The following is an 18,988-nucleotide window of genomic DNA, read 5'->3' as shown; positions in this document are numbered from 1 at the left end:
TCAGGCCAGCCAGAGTTACACGGTGTTGATAATCGGAGTTCAATCCCCAGAACCCACTGGAAGAGGAGAAAATTGACTCCTTAAAGGTCTTCTGACCTTCACACACATGCTGGGTGTGTCTGCATTTCACACATTCATATATTCTCTCTCTCCCTCCCTCCCTCCCTCCCTCTCGTTTAAGACTCACAAAAATCAAAAGCAACTAATAGGTCATGGACTAAGCCAAATAGGAAAAAAATATTTAGGAGTGAACAATAACAAAAACATCAGCGTGCTTGGGACACGGCTCATACGAACTGAGAGGGCTAGTCACAGCTCAGTGCCAACATTAAGGGGAAAGTCTGGAAACAGTGTGGTATGTGTCTGACCTCAAATGTTAGAAAGGAAGACTGACAGAAACACAAAGGCGGTGAGGGAGGAGGTCCTGGCCAACATCCACATGTCCCCTCAGTGCACTGGGGACATCACTACCCCATGACTGGGCAGCCCAGGACTGGTGGCTGGAGATTGGACAACCAGCCACTAGTGGAAAATATGGCTGCTTCCTTGTCTACTCTCACCATCAGAATGTTTCAAGGTGGTGTGTGTGTGTGTGTGTGTGTGTGTGTGTGTGTGTGTGATCAGCCACCCAGGTGTGTGGGGGGAGGGGAGGACTCAGCCATCCAGGTGTATGTGTGTGTGGGGACTCAGCCACCCAGGTGTTTATGTTGGGGGGAGGGCTCAGCCACTCAGGTGTGTGTGTTGGGGGGAAGGGCTCAGCCACCCAGGTGCGGGGGGGGGGGGACTCAGCCACCCAGATGTGTGTGGGGAGGTGACTCAGCTACCTGGGTTTGTATGGGGGTGGGGGGTGGGGACTCAGCCACCACGTAAGGTCCCCCGACTGACTACACATCTAAACTGGGTGGAACCATGGGCTTCATTTTCTTTTCTTTCTTTTTTTTTTTTTTTCTATTTTTCGGAGCTGGGGACCGAACCCAGGGCCTTGCGCTTGCTAGGCAAGCACTCTACCACTGAGCTAAATCCCCAACCCCTTCATTTTCTAACAAGCTCTTGAGTACTTCATGTGCTGACCTTGGTGACACAGGCCACCACGGGACAAGGGAACTCACCTTCTTCTTAGGGACTTTCAAGTACATTAATATTTTCAGAACCTGATCCAAACTGCTTTGAAGTCAGACCTTAGTTTACTTCTGTGCTGTGTGACACTAAAGATGGCCATTCTTCTGTCCCAGATCATCCCAGGACCCATTCTCTGGAGCATGGGCCAGCTTCTTGACATGGGGTGGCAGTGCCCTCTTAGAAGGCATAGCGCACATGAGCCTCCTCTCTTCAGAGCCCATCTGAGCACACAGACCCAGAGAGCAGCAGGACTGGCCAGGCTACTTTGATGGTCAGGGGAAGACTGCTTTGGGTCAGGAATTACCTGTCTCCTCCCCTCCTTTCTGGGGTTGTGGTTCAAGGGGAGCTGGCGGCCCTGGGTCCATGCTTTCTAGGAGTCTCTTAGATGCAGTGATGTGAGATCTGGGGAAGGTCTGGAGCTGGCTGAACATGCGCTGCCCTTTCAGGTGTTCAGAGAGGTCATCTCGGAGGGGCCTGAGCTCTTCCCCACATCCTTTACAGAGTCCCTCCTGTTCGGTGGGCAGCAGGTCCTCCTGATATCAGTGTTTGCAGGTGGTGACCCTGAGGTGGCAACGGGTGTTGGACTTGGAAGCTGACCTGCTCAGCTGCTGAGACCCTGAGCCTCTGGAAGCCTGCTATTCCTCACCAGAAGATGGGAATATCACCCACTGCACCCAAGCCACAGCACTGAGGGACCACAAGGGATTCTCTAGTCCAGAGCGATGGCACCTACTCATGCTGTACTTCTGATGGACAATGGAGGTGACAGGCAATGGTTAGTGCCCTGAAGGCCAAACATCTGCCAAAGCTCTGTACTCACTCAGCTCCGTATCTACTAGTAAGTCACTGGGCATGTCCTCTGGGCAAAGTGAAAGGGAAGAGAAGAAAGGCTTTCTGGAAGTGTCTCTGGATAGCAGTGAGAGGTGTACATCTGAAACCCATGGTGAAGAGCATTCCAGGTAGTGAAGTAACTAGGACAGAAGCAGGCATGCCGTGCACGTGTGTGTGTGTGTGTGTGTGTGTGTGTGTGTTGTGTGTGTTGTGTGTGGTGAGTATGTGCGTTGTGTGTTCTCTGTGTGTGTGTTGTGTTGTGTGTGTGATGTGTGTGTTGTGTGTGTGTGTGATGTGTGGTGTGTGTGTATGTGTGTGTGTGGTGTGTGTGTATGTGTGTGTGTGGTGTGTGTATGTGTGTGTTGTGTGTGTGTGTGATGTGTGGTGTGTGTGTATGTGTGTGTGTGGTGTGTGTGTATGTGTGTGTGTGGTGTGTGTATGTGTGTGTTGTGTGTATGTGTGTGTGTGGTGTGTGTATGTGTGTGTTGTGTGTGTATGTGTGTGTGTTGTGTGTATGTGTGTGGTGTGTGTGTGTGTGATGTGTGGTGTGTGTGTATGTGTGTGTGTGGTGTGTGTATGTGTGTGTTGTGTGTGTATGTGTGTGTGTTGTGTGTATGTGTGTGGTGTGTGTGTATGTGTGTGTGTGGTGTGTGCGTATGTGTGTGTTGTGTGGTGTGTATGTGTGGTGTGTGTTTTATGTGTTGTGTGTGGTATATGTGTGTATGGTGTATATATGGTGTGTGTGCAGTATGTGTGGTGTGTGTGTATGATGTGTGTGTGTGTATGGTGTGTGTGTATGTGTGTGTGTGTGTGTGTGTGTGTGTTGGCCAGTGCAGCTGAGTAGTGGAAGAAAGTGAGGACATAGAGGCTCTGAGGGCCACCACATCACCCAGGCAAAGCATCTTTATCTTCTGGGTGAAGGAATCATGGTCCACCCAGGCAGCTGCCCACCAGCACCCACTCTCTTTCCACATGGCCTCAGTAAGCATTGCTGGAACCTGGAACAGATTCTGAATGAGTGGGTGTGTCTGGGGAGAGGCCCCCAACCCTGAGATTGTAGAAACCTGAAGCCCGGGCATGTGGGAGTCAAGGCAGGTCGGATCTGGGTCATGAAGGAGCGGGTGGGGGAGCCAGAAGGGTGGCAGAGGGAGTCACTTGGGGCTGGCTGGGTGGGGGCGGACTCTCCATGGAGACAGCGTTTGGAAGTATCACTGGAATTACTCACGGAGGCCCGTGCACACACGTGCGTGTGCCCAGGGCCATGTGCACACACACACACCCGGAGCCCACGCAAGCCTGGAGCAGCTCGGAAGCCACTTAAGGACTGACGTCATCCCTCAGCAGGGCTGAGGACATGAAGTCAATCTCAGAAAGTAGAAGGCAGGCGTCAGGGCCCTGGCAGGTTACAACGTCAGAGCCCACAAGGTAGAGGCATAGGGTAGCACCTCTCTTTCCTGTGCTTGGCCTAGTAGGGACCCTAAGAACTGAGGCCAGTGATCAGACACACAGATGGATGAGAATGGTGGCAGGAGACTGACCCCTGGAAAAAGGAGTGGTCAGGAAGGATGAAAAGCCACACTAAGTCATCTCTAGGAAGTTATGTTTGAGCTGACGATGTCTCAAGGACAGGAGAAGGATACAGGTGAAGGGGGAGTTCTAGGCAGCGAGCGCAGTATATGCAAAGGGCCTGAGGCTGGAAAAGGACTCACAGGTTCAGAGAATGAGAAAGAAAGCGAGTGTTGCGTGAAACAGGGAGCTGGCCCTCGGAGTGCTGGGCAGAGGCTGCGCCCGGAGAGGAGTCAAGTCCCTGGGCTTGCTCCCAGATGCCTCAGGGTTTTCTTAGACAGGGTTGGAACATGCTGTCATCGTGTGGCATTGGGTCAGTCATGTCCCTCTCTGAGCCTCTGTCCTCCTCTGGACAACGGACAGCCCAGTCGGTTGAATGCCAGGTCGGTGTGTACGAAATGCACGTGGTCACCGCAGGACACACGGAGCTTCCTGCCTCCGTTCCTCACATTGCTTATCTGTTTGGAGGGTCTGTGGCCCCATCTTCAGGTTGGACTGGGGCAAGGTCAGTCTCTACAGCACCAGGGTTACACAACATGGTTGTGCCCCAGCTGGCGCCCTGTCCTGTGGCCTCCAGGAGGGTTGGACTCCTGCCAAACAGATCATCTCCTATATTCTGTCCCCAGCTCTGACTTAACGGCCCAAGAGGGGAGCCAGCCCCAGGCCACATGGCAAAGGAGAAGAGTCAGGGTCTCTCCCCCACCCCACCCTGCCTCCTCCACCTCTCAGCCAGACAGCCATTCTGTCCCGACACACCCCCGACTGCTCCCATCCAATCATCCATTCTTTCCCCTGCGCTCAGTTCTGAGGTCTTGCTCCATCCTTACGAAATTAACCACCAGTTAACCCCAGGCCCTTACGCCCTGGTCATCCTCAGTGCCCTGTCACAGCCTCAGTCCACCTGCTCTCCCTTTCCCTCCTTGGACTTGCTGAGCTGGCGTTGTTATTGTTATTGCTATTATTACTACTTTATTTGCCTCAGGACCTTTGCACTGGTTGCTCCCCCTCCCAGGCGCGCTGTGCTGCATCCCATGGCAGCATCCCTGTTTCATTCAGGGATTCTCCCAAACTCCGCCTCTTCATAACAGAGCCTCCCTGGTACCCTCCAGGTCTAATCAGGTGTCCCCCAAACCCATGTCACCGACTTCGTTTTCTTCAGTGCAGCTGCTCTCTTGTTTAACTCACTGTATCTTCCATTAGACTGAGAGTCTGCTGATAGGAAGAATCCTGACAGAAAGGGAACGGATGGCCTGCTCCTCCCCGGGGAAACTTTGCTGATGGCATGTCCGTCCTGGTAGCCCTGGCGCCTGAGCTGGACTCTGGTGTTCCCTGCCTCTTCCATTGTCCCAGCAGTTCTTTCTTTGGTCTACCAGCCAGGCTGGCCATTTCCGATCTGCTCCTTGAATCTTGTCTGCTGGTTTGTTCCTGTCCTTGTTGCCTCCGGCCTCAACTGTCATCTTCCAGGAGGCTGACACGGCCCCACCCCCCCATCCATCTCCTCTAGCCCCACCTCCAAGCCCAGACCTATAAGCTGGCCATAGGCTGTAAGGGTCCCCTAGGGACGAGACTCAGAAGGCTTCAGGAGCTTCCACTGCACTGAAATCCCCAGCCTCGGATCCCACCCAGCAGCCCCACCTCAGGGTAAGCCATCCCCTTCCCCTAGACAGGTGTCTCCTCCAGCCCTGGCCAACCTCAGACTGCATCCTCTACCCAGGCATGGACATGGCTGTGATTATGTGTCCTATTCATCTCGAACCCACACGTGACCTCAGAGCCTCTGTGTAGCAACCCGCACAACACATAAGGATGAGAGCTTGAACAATCTGCCCAAGGTCACAGCAAATAAGAAACAGGGGAGCTCAGTAGGCACGGTGGTGTAAACCTTTAGTCCCAGCACTTGGGAGGCAGTGGGAGAGGCGGGTGGATCTCTGAGTTGAAGCCAGCCTGAGTGTACATAAGTTCCAGGCAAGCAAGAGCCGTGGAGAAAGATCCTGGAAGGGGGTGGGGGAGAGGAAAAGGAAACCCAAACCCTACTGTAAAGCTATGAACTGACATCCCTTGATAGCGGGGACTGTAGGGCTGTCTGTCCCTCCTCCTCAGCAGAACCTGGTGCACGGGCTTAGCAGCAAACATTCCAAAGGGAAGCATTTTGACGTCAGGGCAGAAAATACAGGGAGAAAGACGTTGGCATGATCAAAGAACAACCCCAAGAGAGGAGGATCTGTCACGACAGGGAAAGCATGAACATAAGTAGAGGCAAAGGGGGGGGGGCGGTGGTGCCCGCAGAATGTGAGGAGGGCTCTGCCTTGTAGGAGGGCAGCCTGCTTTAATTCAGATTTCCAGATCATTCAAACAGTGCAGGTCAAATACTGGGACCAGCAATCCGGGGCTCTTCCTTAAGCCACACTGGTTGTGCTGGGTACAGGTACCACCAGAGGAGCCCTCCCTCCTGCCCACTGCTTCCCACCCCCAGTGCTGCAGATTGCGGGGGAGGGCCCCGCTCCACGTGCAGGACAAAGCAGCCGGCGCTCAGAGACCACGGTGAGTCACCCTCAAGTTCCCAGGCTGCCCCTGCCACTCAGCTGGGGCTCTGGCTGCCTGAAACAGCCTTGTGAGTCTGAGCAGGTATCAGAGAGGGGGCGGTGCCCATGTGCAGGAGCTGTGACTTCAGTGGGTGACAGATGTAACGTGATGAGGGCCCTCTGTGGCGGATGTGGTTTGAAGCTCCAGGGTTCAGAGAAAGAAACCAGCAGCTCTGAACCTGGTCCACGAGGCTGGCTTTATCAAGAAGGACACAGATTTTATAAATATCACAGCCCTTGCCTGGATCACATGGCTCGGGGAATTAGATAGAAGGCCAATTAGGAGAAATAGGCTTGGCAACTGCTGCCAGCCGGTGGGGGATGTAGAGGAGTTCACAGTCAGGGCAGGTGGGTCGATGGCTTTGTCTCTCGTCCACGGCCACTAATGATCCCCAGCCCCTGAGGCCAAAGCTAGGATACAGAGTCACAGCCCTTATATAAAAACCCTCAGGCACAACTGAAGGCAGGGACCAGTGGTTAGGGGTCAAGTTAGAAAAAGGATGGGGACCAGCGGGAATGCTGAAGAGTATGCCTCAGTGGTTAAGAGTGCTTGTTGCTCTTGCTGAGGACCCAGGGCCTAGAGCCCACATGGTGGCTCACAACCATCCGTCCGTCACTCTGGTTGCAGAGAACAGATTACATATAGACAACACACATATACAAACTATACACATAAATGAGTAAACTAAAAAAGAAAGGACAGGAAGAAGGGCTGATGGAAGGAAGCAAAGAGAGAGAGGAGAGAGGGAGAGAGAGAGAGAGAGGAAGGAGGAGGAGGAGGAGGAAGAAGAGGAGGAGGAGGAAGAAGAGGAGGAGGAAGTCGAAGAGGAGGAGGAGGAGGAAGAAGAGGAGGAGGAAGTAGAAGAGGAGGAGGAGGAGGAAGAGGAGGAGGAGATCAGGGTTTACGTTAGAGCCAGGGTCAAAGTTCAACCTGGAGAGAGAAGCCAAGGCTCAATCTGGAGCCCAAGTCAGGGCTCAACTAGAGAAGGGACTGAGGCTTGGTGTGGGTTTGAGTTTGGCATGGCACAAGGAGGACTTTCTTCCTGTTGCGTTGGTCTTCCCCAGGGCCTGGCCTCCTTGGGATCCAGACCTGCTCTTCCTGGGGTGGGAGCTGGGAGCATGACTTGAGGGAGACTAGGGGGGAGAACAGAGAGGAGGGCTGCTATTCTAGGCCTCTGTAAATCACAGTGTGGGAGTTAAATATAGGGGGACACCACGTGGCAGGCCGTAGGTGGTTAATGACCCTGCAGGAAGCGAGTCAGAGCCCAGAGCAAGAGTGTGGCAGGAGGCAGGAGGACAAGAGACAAGGAGGCTTGGCCTTGATCTTGAAGGCTCCTGCCCTCTGTGGCCTCAGGTTCATCCCTGTCCTCACTAAACCTCAATTGTCCCATCTCAGGATATATGGCTGTGTGAGGATCTCTAAACTCCTTTCATCTGTAACAGGCGAGGACTGACTGACGGATGCTCTTTCTCCAAACCATGACCAAAGGAGAGCTCATGACCTGACCTGCTGCCTTCATGGGTGGAAGCCCCTCAGACAAGAACCATCCCCTATACGCCTCCCGCCACCTGCACTTTGCCCCGGAGCCCGTTCTGCCACACGGATGTGGTCCCAGCTGCCTCTTCCATCAGACTGGGAGACCAAGTGTTGGGCTCCATCACTCACTGTCCTTGCCTTCAGGGCTCCAGAGTCATGGCTCCTCTCAAACTTCTGGGGATGACACTTGTAGCAGCCACACTGTGAGTACAGCCACTCCGGGATGGCTCTGAGGACACAGCCCATCTATACAACCTAAATAACCCGTTATCCTGTTCTCCTCTCAAGGGCACTGAGCATTGTGTGTTTCCCGTTCCCTTGTCTAGAAGCTCGGGAGTTCGGAGTGAGACTCACTCGAGCAACGCCCAGCCTTGGGTTATCACACGTCTGCCACTATTTGTCCTTTCCCCGTCTCTGCTTATTTATCTTTCTAATTCAAGCAAGGGAACTTTCTAGAAGGAGAGGAAGAAAAGACACAAAGAAGCAAACCACTCAGAGCTAAAATGATAATTGCTAAAGTTATGTAGGGCACTTGGTATGTAATAGGCTCTACTTCATGGCCTGGCATCACCATCTCCCACCTTTCCTAGATCTAGGCACCTACTGAACCAAAGGGCACAGAGAGGTTAGTTGGGTTTTCCAGAGTCACACAGCTAATAAGCCTGAAGGAGAATTTGAAGCCGCTGGGTCCAACTCCAGCTCAGACATGCCAGGCCATGTTTCATGGAAGACCAACGCAACAGGAAGAAAGTCCTCCACGTGCCATGCCAAACCCAAACCCAGACCAAGCCTCAGTCCCTCCTCGAGTTGAGCCCTGACTTCAGCTCCAGACTGAGCCTTGGCTCCTCTCTCCAGGTTGAACCTTGACCCTGCAGCCAAGGCTTTGATGGGCATCAGAGGGAGTTGGGGTGACTGAGTTAGAGAGAGAAGGGGAGATGTGAGGCAAGTGTCTGCTCCTGACAGCAATGAAGGGCAGGTCAAGGAGGAAGGACTGGTATTTTGCGGGCTTCTGGATTCGGGAGGAAGTGGGTCACAGGAAGGCTGACCTCCATTTATCATAAGCCTGCATTTCCTCCCAGTGGGAAGGGCTAGGTGCATCTGAGACTCTTGACAGTGCCATGCTGGGGACTCCAACTCTGCTGAGGGTAGATGGACAGAACATGGGATAGAAGGAACAGGCGGGGACTGGAGAGATGGCTCGGTGGTTAGGAGCACTTGACTGCTCTTCCAGAGGTCCTGAGTTCAGTTCCCGGCAACCACATGGTGGCTCACAACCATCTGTAATGGGATCTGATGCCATTTTATGGTGTGTCTGAAGACAGTGACAGTGTACTCACATACATAAATAAATCTTAAAAAAAAAAAGAAGGAACAGGCAGGAAATGGGGGTCAAAACTACGATGGGGAGAGCTGTGGTGTCCTCGCCCAAGGTGTGCTGTCTCCTTGTCTTTCCTGTAATGCGTAGGAGGAGTGCTACAAACATGGAACTATGGACAGGTTCAGGGAGGATCAAGAATTACTGGGGCTGGGGATTTAGCTCAGTGGTAGAGCGCTTGCCTAGGAAGCGCAAGGCCCTGGGTTCGGTCCCCAGCTCCGGAAAAAAAAAGAACCAAAAAAAAAAAAAAAAAAAAAAAGAATTACTCTGCCCCAAATGCCAGTGTGCTCCCGTTGAAGAAACAGTTAATCCGAGACAGCACAGATTCCACACAGGACTGGATTAGATGAGGAGAACTCCCACTGTCCATCCATAAACATGCAGCACTGAGTGCACGTCGGAGATGAGACTCCACGACAGCTCGAGGGACTAAGTATTCATAAACACTGCGGGGACCACAGGCCAGCCCAAGGAAGAGGAAGCCAGATCCCACTCCACACCACATGCGATGGCAGAAGACAGATCTTAAAGCGGGCCCAGAGACACAGCTCAATTGGCACGGTCCCTGCCTAGCATGGGATACCCTGAGCTCTGACTCCACCATGGAATAAACTGGGTGCGGTGGTGTATGTTTGTAGCCCCAGCACCAGGAGTTGGGAGAAGAGTCCAAGGTCATCCTCGCCACAGAGACTTGAGTCCAGCCTGGGCTACATGGTACTCTCTCCCACAATACCAAAATGCAACAAAGCAGACCCCAAGGACACAGACATAAAACACAAAAAGAAGAAGCCTCACATCAGGAGGAAGGGACACGAAGTGACTTCGGAAGGAAAGCCTCTTAAACAGATGCAGAGAAGAAAAGTCAACAAAAGGGAGGGGCTCCATGATACTACACCAGCATGGCACACAAAGTTCAATGACAAGTGATGGGGAATGGGCAGGGGATGCCTGTGACAAATGCTAAGATGTCCGTTCATTCAAATATCTTCCCCCAAATTAACAGGAAAAAGAGAAATGACCCATTAGGAAACAAAACAAAACAAACAAACAAAAAACCCCAAAAAACCAAAACATCAACAAAACCAAGCAGGCAAAGTGTATGGGCAGGCATCCTGCAGAAGTCTGATGACCACTCAACGCCTAATGAGGCATTCGACTTCTCTAATGGTTGGCGATGCTAATGAAAAGGAGGTATGTTTTTTTTTCCCAACAGATTGGCAAAATTAAGGAGTGTTAAATCAACTGATGGCGAGGAGCTGAGGATGTGGGAACTCGGATATATCACTCACAGGAGTGCAAAGTGGCACGTTTACCGCGTGGGGCAATTCCGCGGTGTTTATGAACACAGAATCCCTACAACCAAAGCACGGCCCACACCACGGTGGAGTTACACTGCCAGCTGCAAGGACGGGCGAGGTGTGTTAACAGCCAGGGAGTGCTGCCCATCAAGAAGAGCCATGACCTCAGCTGCCCCTGTTCTTGAGTAGGTGGGAACAGTGTAATACAGTGAAATGCAAAGATGACTGATTGATGATGATCGATGCATCTAGGGGCTAGTCTGGCTTAGGCTTGGGAGAGTTCCACACGGATCGCATTCCCCCCTTCCCCCTGCCTTCCTCCTTTTCCTCTTCCTTTCCTTCTGCTGCTCTGTGCTGATGACTCCAGGGAATGCAGGCAAGGCCCCAGGCTCTATCCTTGACCCGGACAGCAGTCCACCCTGAGTCCGGCCACACACTGAACCCTTCCTGGGTTCAGTCCTCTCCCTGGGCCATGCTGCTGACCACACAGCCGATGGAGGCTCTCACTGTGAATAAAGCAGTTTGGTCCCACAAATGTCCTCAGTCCTACCAGGCTGCCTGCTGTGCTAAGTCCCTGCCATCCTTCTCCCCCTACCTCACCCGTTCTGTTACTCCACTATCTTTTCCCCCTTTTCTTCTTTCCTTTGCTATAGTGCCAGGCCTTGGGGCCAGAGTTGGGTGTTGGAGGAGGGGATAGCCATTCCTTGGGGTCCAGGAGCTAAGCCAGGGAGTTGTACCTTCAAAGTCACGGGTAAGAGAAGGCGGCTACTTCCACTCAGGGCAACCAATGGCTGCCAAGGGCACCAGCCACGGTCATGACCAGGGCCTCAGATGGCCACACCAGGCCCTTGGAGACAGAATGGCCAAGGACAGCCTAATTAGGTTTGACAGCAGCCCACGAGGCTTATTAAGCTTGAAGCCATCGGGGGAACTGAGGAGGCTGGGCAGCCAAAGCTGGCTCGGCCAGTGGTCCCCACAGGGACACTTGGCTCCATGGCCTGGGACAGCCTGCTCAAAGCAAACCCTATTAAAGATGCCAAGGAACTCCTAGACCACAGCTACTGGTCTGTCTGGGAAGAGGGAGTGGTGGCTTGGAGCAGCTGTCTTGGGCCTTCATTTGCTTTCTAATTCTGACTGTGTCACCTGAGGGGGTGGTTTTCTCCTGCTAGCCCTTTCCCATCCATTGTTTCTTCTGAGCCTTAAGCTGCCCTGGAGGCCAAAGATAACTATGCTTCTGCTCTGCCAGAGGAAAGAGCCCTAGAGAGGGCAAGTCACTTGTCTGAGGCCACACAGTTGAGGTGGATCCAGGATTTGAACCATAGACTCCTTGCCACCTAGTTTGTGGCAATACTAATTTCTTATCTCAGTGGAGCTTAGGTATTACGAGGAGACCATGGCTGCCAGGGGAGAAATGGTATAGGAAGCCAACACCAGCCAAGCCTAGCAGGTCACACCCCTCCTTTGATCTGGATTGGGTTGCACTCAGGATCCCTTCTGATCTTGATGTTTATGTTTGTGACTTTCTGTCTCAAGGACTTCCTAACACCTTCTAGCTAAGCAACCTGGGGAAGCCCCTCACCTCTGCTTGTATGTCTGTGAAAGGGAGCCAGACATTCTGCCTTAGGGTAGCTATAAAGAAGAGAGCCCTGGGTTGTCAAGCACCTGTCACAGAACCCGACACATAGGAAATATCCCTACCCTCGCTCCATGAGACTCGACCAGCAACTTCTCTAGTACAGTCAGGGGAACTGAGACTAGAGACACGGCCCATGGGTCCCTTTGGCTTTCTAAGCTTCTGTCCTCTCACCTCTGATGTGAGAATAACACCAGCCCTCCCCTGCAGGCAGAAGTTTAGAAGTGAGCTGCACATTATATAACGAGCTCCTGCAGGGCTCGTGAAGACAGAGACGCGAGAACCATCCAAACCCAGTTCTCAGGTTTGCTCAGTGCCAGGGTCAAAAAGCTGACCTCACAGCTGAGTTCTCAGAAAACCATATTCTGTAATGGTTCTTTAAAAATTCCTGGAGACAGAACCACGGACAGCAGCCCCGTTCCAGGGCAGGGCCAATCATCTCTTCAGCACCACGGACAACTCCCCCGTGTGGTCAGCACAAGGACAAGGCAGAGGGCGTGGCTCTCCACGAAGCCCAGGGCTGAGGTCAAAACGTCAAAATTTAGTCATCTAAAGCCACCTTTCTCTCCAGCTGGTTACTGACCTCACAGTTGGAAGACCTCAGAGGACCTTCCCAATTCTCTTTCTAAATGCCTGTCTCCCAGCCTGTTTTCTGTTTTTGTCCTACCTTTGATTAGCTTTTGGGTCTCATGTAGCCCAGACTCCTTTAAACTTGCCATATACCCAATTCAGGGTTCTGGGGCTGCAGGCATGCACTAAACATGTCCAGCCTCCTGGCTGGTTTACTTTGTGTTCTCTGAACCACTGAAGTTTCTTAGACAGATATAGCTCAGAAAGGCCTCTGGGGGTGGTAGGGTACTTGACTGGGGACTCACATCCCCAGGCCAAGAGAGGTCCCTGATGTGCCCTTTTTACACATCTGGCCTCTCTAGGCTTTTGGCTCTAATTCTTCAGGCAAGAAGAAACTCGTCTGAGCCTCCAGCTCAGCAGTCATCACACCACTGAAGCCATTTAGTTATCCTCGTCCTGACCACTCTTCTGCATCAAAGGCAAACACTCACTGCATCACCCAGGATACCCTCAAACTTGCTCTTCTGTGATGGACACCCAGACCTTTGTGTGATGGACAAGTGGAGCTCACGTGCTGCTTAACTCACCTGTCTCCCACACACACCATGAGCGCCAAAGGTGCTCACTGTCCCGTTGTGGCCAACGGTTTGGTCAGAAACACCATAAGGGGGGATTGGGTGAATGCATGCATGGCAGCTCTGAGACAAGTGCAGATCTTCCGAGAGGGAGTTCCTGTCCCTGGTGCCTAGGGGATCTCTGAGGGACACTCTGAAGTGGCTCTTGCCAGCTTTCCTGTTAGTCACTCTTTCCTCTGCCTAACAGAAGCTGCTTGTTAGAAATGGCCATGGTGTTGGTTTCCCTGGCAGGTAGGATGGGCATATGGTGGCAGGGCAGGCTGGGGGTGGGGTGGGAGGCTGGAAATGGAGGCCCAAGCCCTCCTGGGAGGGGCTTCCAGGAAAGCTACTGGTTTTCTGCTAAAAATGGCAGGCTCAGAAAGCAGTAACCTCAGAAAAACTTTTTTTTCCTCCCTAGAATTCAGACAGCCAATGAAGAAGTGGAGCAGACACTTTGTAGCCACGAGAAAGAATGACACAGCCCAAGCGTGGTGGAGGCCTGGACCTTTGCTCACATGACTTGCTGCATTGGCCCTGATTGGCTTATCTGGATAGTCCCTCCCAGCCTCCTTCCTCCCTCCCCTCTCCTTTCTTCCATTCTTCCCATTCTTTTCCTGCTTTCTGTAGTTCTGGGGGTCAAACCTAGGGCCTTCGCCAGACCAGGCAAGTGCTTTATTGCTGAGCTGTATCTCTAGCCCTTGAATTTATTGTTGTTGTGGTTTGTATACAGGGTCTCCCTGTGCAGCTTAGAGCGGCCTTGAACCCTCACAACCTAGCCCAGGCTGGCCTCAAATTCACAACTGCTCAGCCTTCCCTTTCAAAGCACCAGTGTCACAGGTGTGTGCCTCCACGACTGGCTCCATCTGGATTCTTGTTACAACCTCCTGTGGTGTTTATATAAATCCTGTTTGTTTTCTTCTTTTCCATGTAACCAAGTGCGGTTTCCGAAGAGCTCAGCCTTAGAACGGGCAACGTTCACAGAGGTCACACGATTCTCCCCAAAGTGACAAGGCAAGTGGAAAGATTGGTCAGTGGCCACTCAGTCTGTGAGCTCTGTGCTCAGGAGCTATCTGCCTGCTGCCACCAAAGCCTGTCGATTCCCCTCCTCACCTACAGCTCCTGCCTCTCCTCTAAGCCTTCCTAGCTCTAAGGTCCCCTGCTATCGCCTTTGCATACCTCGCCCTTCCAAAGCATACTTGCCCAGGTGCGAGGGTTCTGCTCACTTCTGACCACGACCTCCCTCTCTCTGTTCCACACTCCACTACTGGCCACTGCGACAATATCCCAGCAGATCCTCCCCTCTCCTGGAGAAGCATCTTGGCTGACCCTCAGCCGCTATCAGAGTGACTTTCCAACAGGTCTAGTGTTCAGGCAATCAGGGTCAGGTTCTTGTCACCTCTCTTTCACTCTTGTGACCCCCTCTCTTTCTGTTCTTTGACCCTGCCCCATTCTCCAGGGTACAGAGCGGTCCCCCGACAGTCTGCCTTAAGTAGGTGCCCACTGCCAGGAGACTGCCATTTCTACTGGATCCTGGCTGCATCCAGGCAGCTTAGGCTAGCGACATTTACTGATGGGTTGATTATATATAGAGCTTCCTGAGGGCAGGAGGCCTGCCTATCCTCCCAGCGGAGTCTGGCATGAGGCCTGGCATGGAGCTCCACCGGGAGGCCCTGAATGAGGCTCAGTAATGCTGCCTACATCTTCCTACCACCCACTTTCTACTCTAGCCAGACAGAACTACTCACACTTCCTCAGAGCTTCCTACTGTGGCTACCACTTGGTCTCCCCAGACTAGGCCTCCAGGTAGGCCTGGCCTTCTCCTTCCGGTTCCACGTGGCAGAACCGAGTGACAAGTGTCCCAGACCCAACAGGGTAAGATGAGACGCCAGGCTGGGGAGACGGAGCGTGTTCACACATGCGCGGCATGGTCACGTGGCACCTCTATCATCTGTTCTGATGCATGTGTTGCTGCGACTGGGTCCGCTATCTAAGTGTGAACCCCCTTGGGACTGCCCACACAGCACAGCCAGAGCTGCAGGGAAGACGGGAAGCCGCTGGTCTCTCCTGAGTCACTGCTTGCAATGACGGTGACGACAAGGAGCCATATTTGTGGAGCACATGCAGCATGTGCCAAGCACTCCCTCCACCCCATCCCCCATGGCTTTTTCACCAGACAGACCTACCGTTTGCCCCATTTTACAGATGAATTAAGAGAGGCTTGGGAAAATGGCACCATCTCTGGGAGATGACACAGACAGGAAGTGTCTAGAGCTCCTATCTCTCTAATCCTGACTGCCGTCTGCCAAGGTGAGCTGAGCCACACCCAGGTGGCCAGTGATGTGCGATGGAGAACTCTCTCCTGTCTCCCTGCTACATCTGAGGAGAAGCTGGAAGCCAGCAAGCACATCCTGGCCCTCTAGGCACTCTCCTGGGAAAAGGTTGAGCCGGGCAAACTTACCCTAATCTGCGGCCCCACAGAGGATGAGAGGCCCAGAAGTCTCAGAGTGAACAGAAGTCGGCCTGAGCTCCAATTCCCCAGCAAAGATGAAGATTTTCCCAACAGCCTGGGCCAAATTTATCTGCCAATCCTCCAAAGAGCTGGTTCCAGCGTCTGTCTGGAAATGTCAGCCCGTGTGGTTGGAGGAATGCGAGGAGAGTTTCCCCTAAATAGCAGGAAGCATATGGGAGCGGATGGCGCCCAACGCCCCAACCTGCCAGCTCTTGCTCAAGTGGAGCTAAAAGGGGCCCAGAAGGGTCTGGAATTCCTATCACCTCCCAGGGAGGGGGAGCTGGAGACAAGACAGCAGTAATACACAGGGCAGAGAGTGGGTCTTGAGGGTGGTGAGCAAGAGTTCGTGACAAGGACCCCAAAGGCTCCTAAAAGCCACAACGTGTCACCATTCACGGAGCACTGGCCACATCCATGGGACTTAAATGGCCCCATCTGAACTCTGCAATCAATATTGAGAGGGGATCCTGTTATCCCCATATCGCAGATGAGGAAACTGAGGTTTGGAGCAAGCACATGAAATGTGGGTTGGGAAGGACTTGTCAGATCCTTAACTGAGTCACAGTGCTCAACAGACTCACTTCCAGGTTGCCGGGTCAGCTGTGGCTGGAATACTCCCAGAGAAAGGGAGCTCACTACCACCCCACTTACTCCATCTGCAGAGAGCTCTTTATGTCCCAAAGGTTTCTCTGGCCTAAGTTAGAGTCTCCTTCCCTGTGGCTCTTCTGTCAGTACCAGAGACTGGTAGCCGGGCCCCTTCCTGCCCCCTACCATGTCCTCACACACTTGCCCACTGAGAGTTGGGCTCCTGAGGACCCCTTGGCTCCCTTCACCTACCTCTGTCTTGATCATGATAAGTAAGAGAGAAGCCCCAGCCCTAAGATCTCCAATCTCAGCCGGCCTCTCCAGTCCCTCCTTCCCTCCTCTGCAGCTAACCTTTCACCCAGGAGGTTGGTGAACTCTGGGCAGAGCTGTGCTGCCAGGCTGAGCCCAGTGTCACTTTTCTTCCTGGAGAGCCATATTCACTCTCAGGACGTTGCTGGAAGGGACAAGATGAATTGCTCTGGCCACAGGGATTTCCAAGCAAGCATCTACTCCCTCTGATCTCTTGTGTCTTGTTTGTCATTACTGACAGAGGGAGACACTGCTCTCCTTAGCTGAGGCTGGCCTTGCCTGGGCGAGACACCTGGCTGTTCTCACCCATCTTTGTACCTGGTGTCTGACACTTGCTGGGTGTCCATCAATGCACTGCCGAGAGCTTGTGAGTGAAGGGATGCTACAGGGCCTGGTGAAGACCTCAGAGGATTTGATCAGAAACAGTAGTCATATAAGGTTTAATCAATGAGGATTTAGAAGGGTATCTGAGAAGGTCTGGGACTCTTGGGGGTTTGCAGAGCAAAATTATAAAGACTGAGTAGAGAAAGTGGCCAGGCTTCACCTAAGGGGATGGGAGTGGGTGGAAAGAAAGATAGGCATACGGGTGTAGGGGTGGGAGAGGATGGGTCATGTCCCGCCTCTGATTCTAGCTTGCTCTGTGCTGTTGTAGAAATTGTTTAGCTTCTCTGAACTCCTGTGTCCTCGTTTGTAAAGTGCAAAGGGAATCTAGGGAACTGGCAGCATCAGCAGATGTGTGTCCCAAGATCCAGTTTGACCCAGCTGGGGTCAGATTCTCTCTTCTGCCCTTCATTCAGATTTATAGCAGGGGCTGTGGATACCGGGTTCCATCAACTTGAAACCTTGATCTGGAAGTGCAGGCCTCCACCTCTCTCCCCTGGCCAGCCACTTAGGAGACAGCCCTCAGTGTCCTACGTCTTGGCAAGATTTTGGACTTGGTCCTGTGACATAGTTTTCTAGCCCACAGTGAGGGAACAAGGAGTGAGCTCCCCATCTCTAAAGGTATGCAAACATGGCTAGGCATTTTGGGACATGAGTTCCTGAGAGTGATAAATACAGGATTCCTTGACAGGCCTTTGGGTCCCTTCTCTCATTTTCCACACAAAGTCTTGACCCAATCCTCTCAGACTAAGCTCTCAGCTTAAGGCAGAAAGCCCAGGATCCACCCTTCTCCTACAGCATCCTTCTGAGGAGCACCATCGCCTCTCCAGCATGAAATTCAAACTCCTACTCTGGCACTCAAGGCCCCTGTGATCTGGCCCTGAAACGTCTTACCTGACGGTTTGTACCCACCGCCTGCCCCTGGTCCTTTGGCATGTAGTTCCTCCCACTGCAGTGTTCATCCAGCACCTGGTGCTTTGGCCATCACCTCTTCTTGGAAGCCTTTCTTGCTTCCAAGCTGGCTTCTGAGTTTCCTCTGCCCTCTGTGCATATTCTCTTAGTTCCTCCCAATTCTAGGCTAGTCTTCTGTGGGCTCCCAGCCCCCTCCCAAAACCAGGACTGCTCCCTTCTGAGGGAGACACCTCCTGAATGACACTGGGGCCCCAATGATTCCCAAATTCTGACTCACTGTGTGAGGCTGCCTGATGGGCTCTGACACTGGGGTCCGGTTCAGGACTCCATGGGCAGCTGCCTTGTTTTGTCTGATTATAAAAATCGCACATCAGGCTAAGAGCAGTGCTGCATGCCTGCAACCCCAGCACTTAAGGAGCTGAGACAAGTGCCGGGCACGAAGGCACAGACTAATCCCAGCACTTCAGAGGCAAAGGCAGGCAGATATCTGGGAGTTTGAGGCCAACATGGTCTACATAGTGACCTGGCCTGGGCTACATAGTGAGATCCTGTCTCAAAACAACAAAGGTAGGGGTTGGAGATTTAGCTCAGTGGTAGAGCACTTGCCTAGCAAGCACAAGGCCCTGGGTTCGGTCCCCAGCTCCGAAAAAAAAGAAAACAACAACAACAAAGGTAGTTAGGTAGGTAGGTAGGTAGGCAGGCAGGCAGACAGGCAGGCAGGTGGGTAGATAGACAGACAGACAGACAAGCTGAAACAGAAAGATTATGAACTTGAAGCCAGCCTGATCTACACAGTGAGACCCTATCTCAAAAAACCCAAAACCAACAACAACTCACACGTCTTGGGGGATTTAGATATTCATAAAGAGAAATATGCTGGGTCCGACCACCTCAGACCTTGGCCACCTCAGGTCACAGCCTACCATTGACTTGGCGGCATCACCCTCCCCCCTCAAGGAGGCTATAAATAGGCTAGGCTGCCAATCAGAGCACAGAGCACCCCTGGGCTGCCAATCAGAGCACAGAGCACCTCTTAACAACAGCAGTTGATTGAGGGGTGGCCACATCCACACCAAGTCTTGGTTCTGGGAATTGGGTTGAGCTTCTGGGAAGACGTCGCACTGACTCCTCTGGATGGGCAACTTGTCACTTACACAGGGCATCTCT

At 52.8% G+C, this 18,988-nt stretch overlaps 1 protein-coding gene across 5 annotated transcripts in view; it reads right to left on the bottom strand.

Moving 5' to 3' along the window:
- The window catches only part of Dlgap4 (DLG associated protein 4), a 147,826-nt gene that overhangs the window by 70,742 nt on the left and 58,096 nt on the right, over positions 1-18,988 (bottom strand).

Source organism: Rattus norvegicus, chromosome 3 (genome assembly GCF_021556685.1).
Source record: "Rattus norvegicus strain SHRSP/BbbUtx chromosome 3, alternate assembly SHRSP_T2T, whole genome shotgun sequence".
Taxonomy (NCBI): Eukaryota; Metazoa; Chordata; class Mammalia; order Rodentia; family Muridae; genus Rattus; species Rattus norvegicus.
Note: the sequence above shows the minus strand (reverse complement) of the source record. Positions and strands in the feature narration are given on the sequence as shown.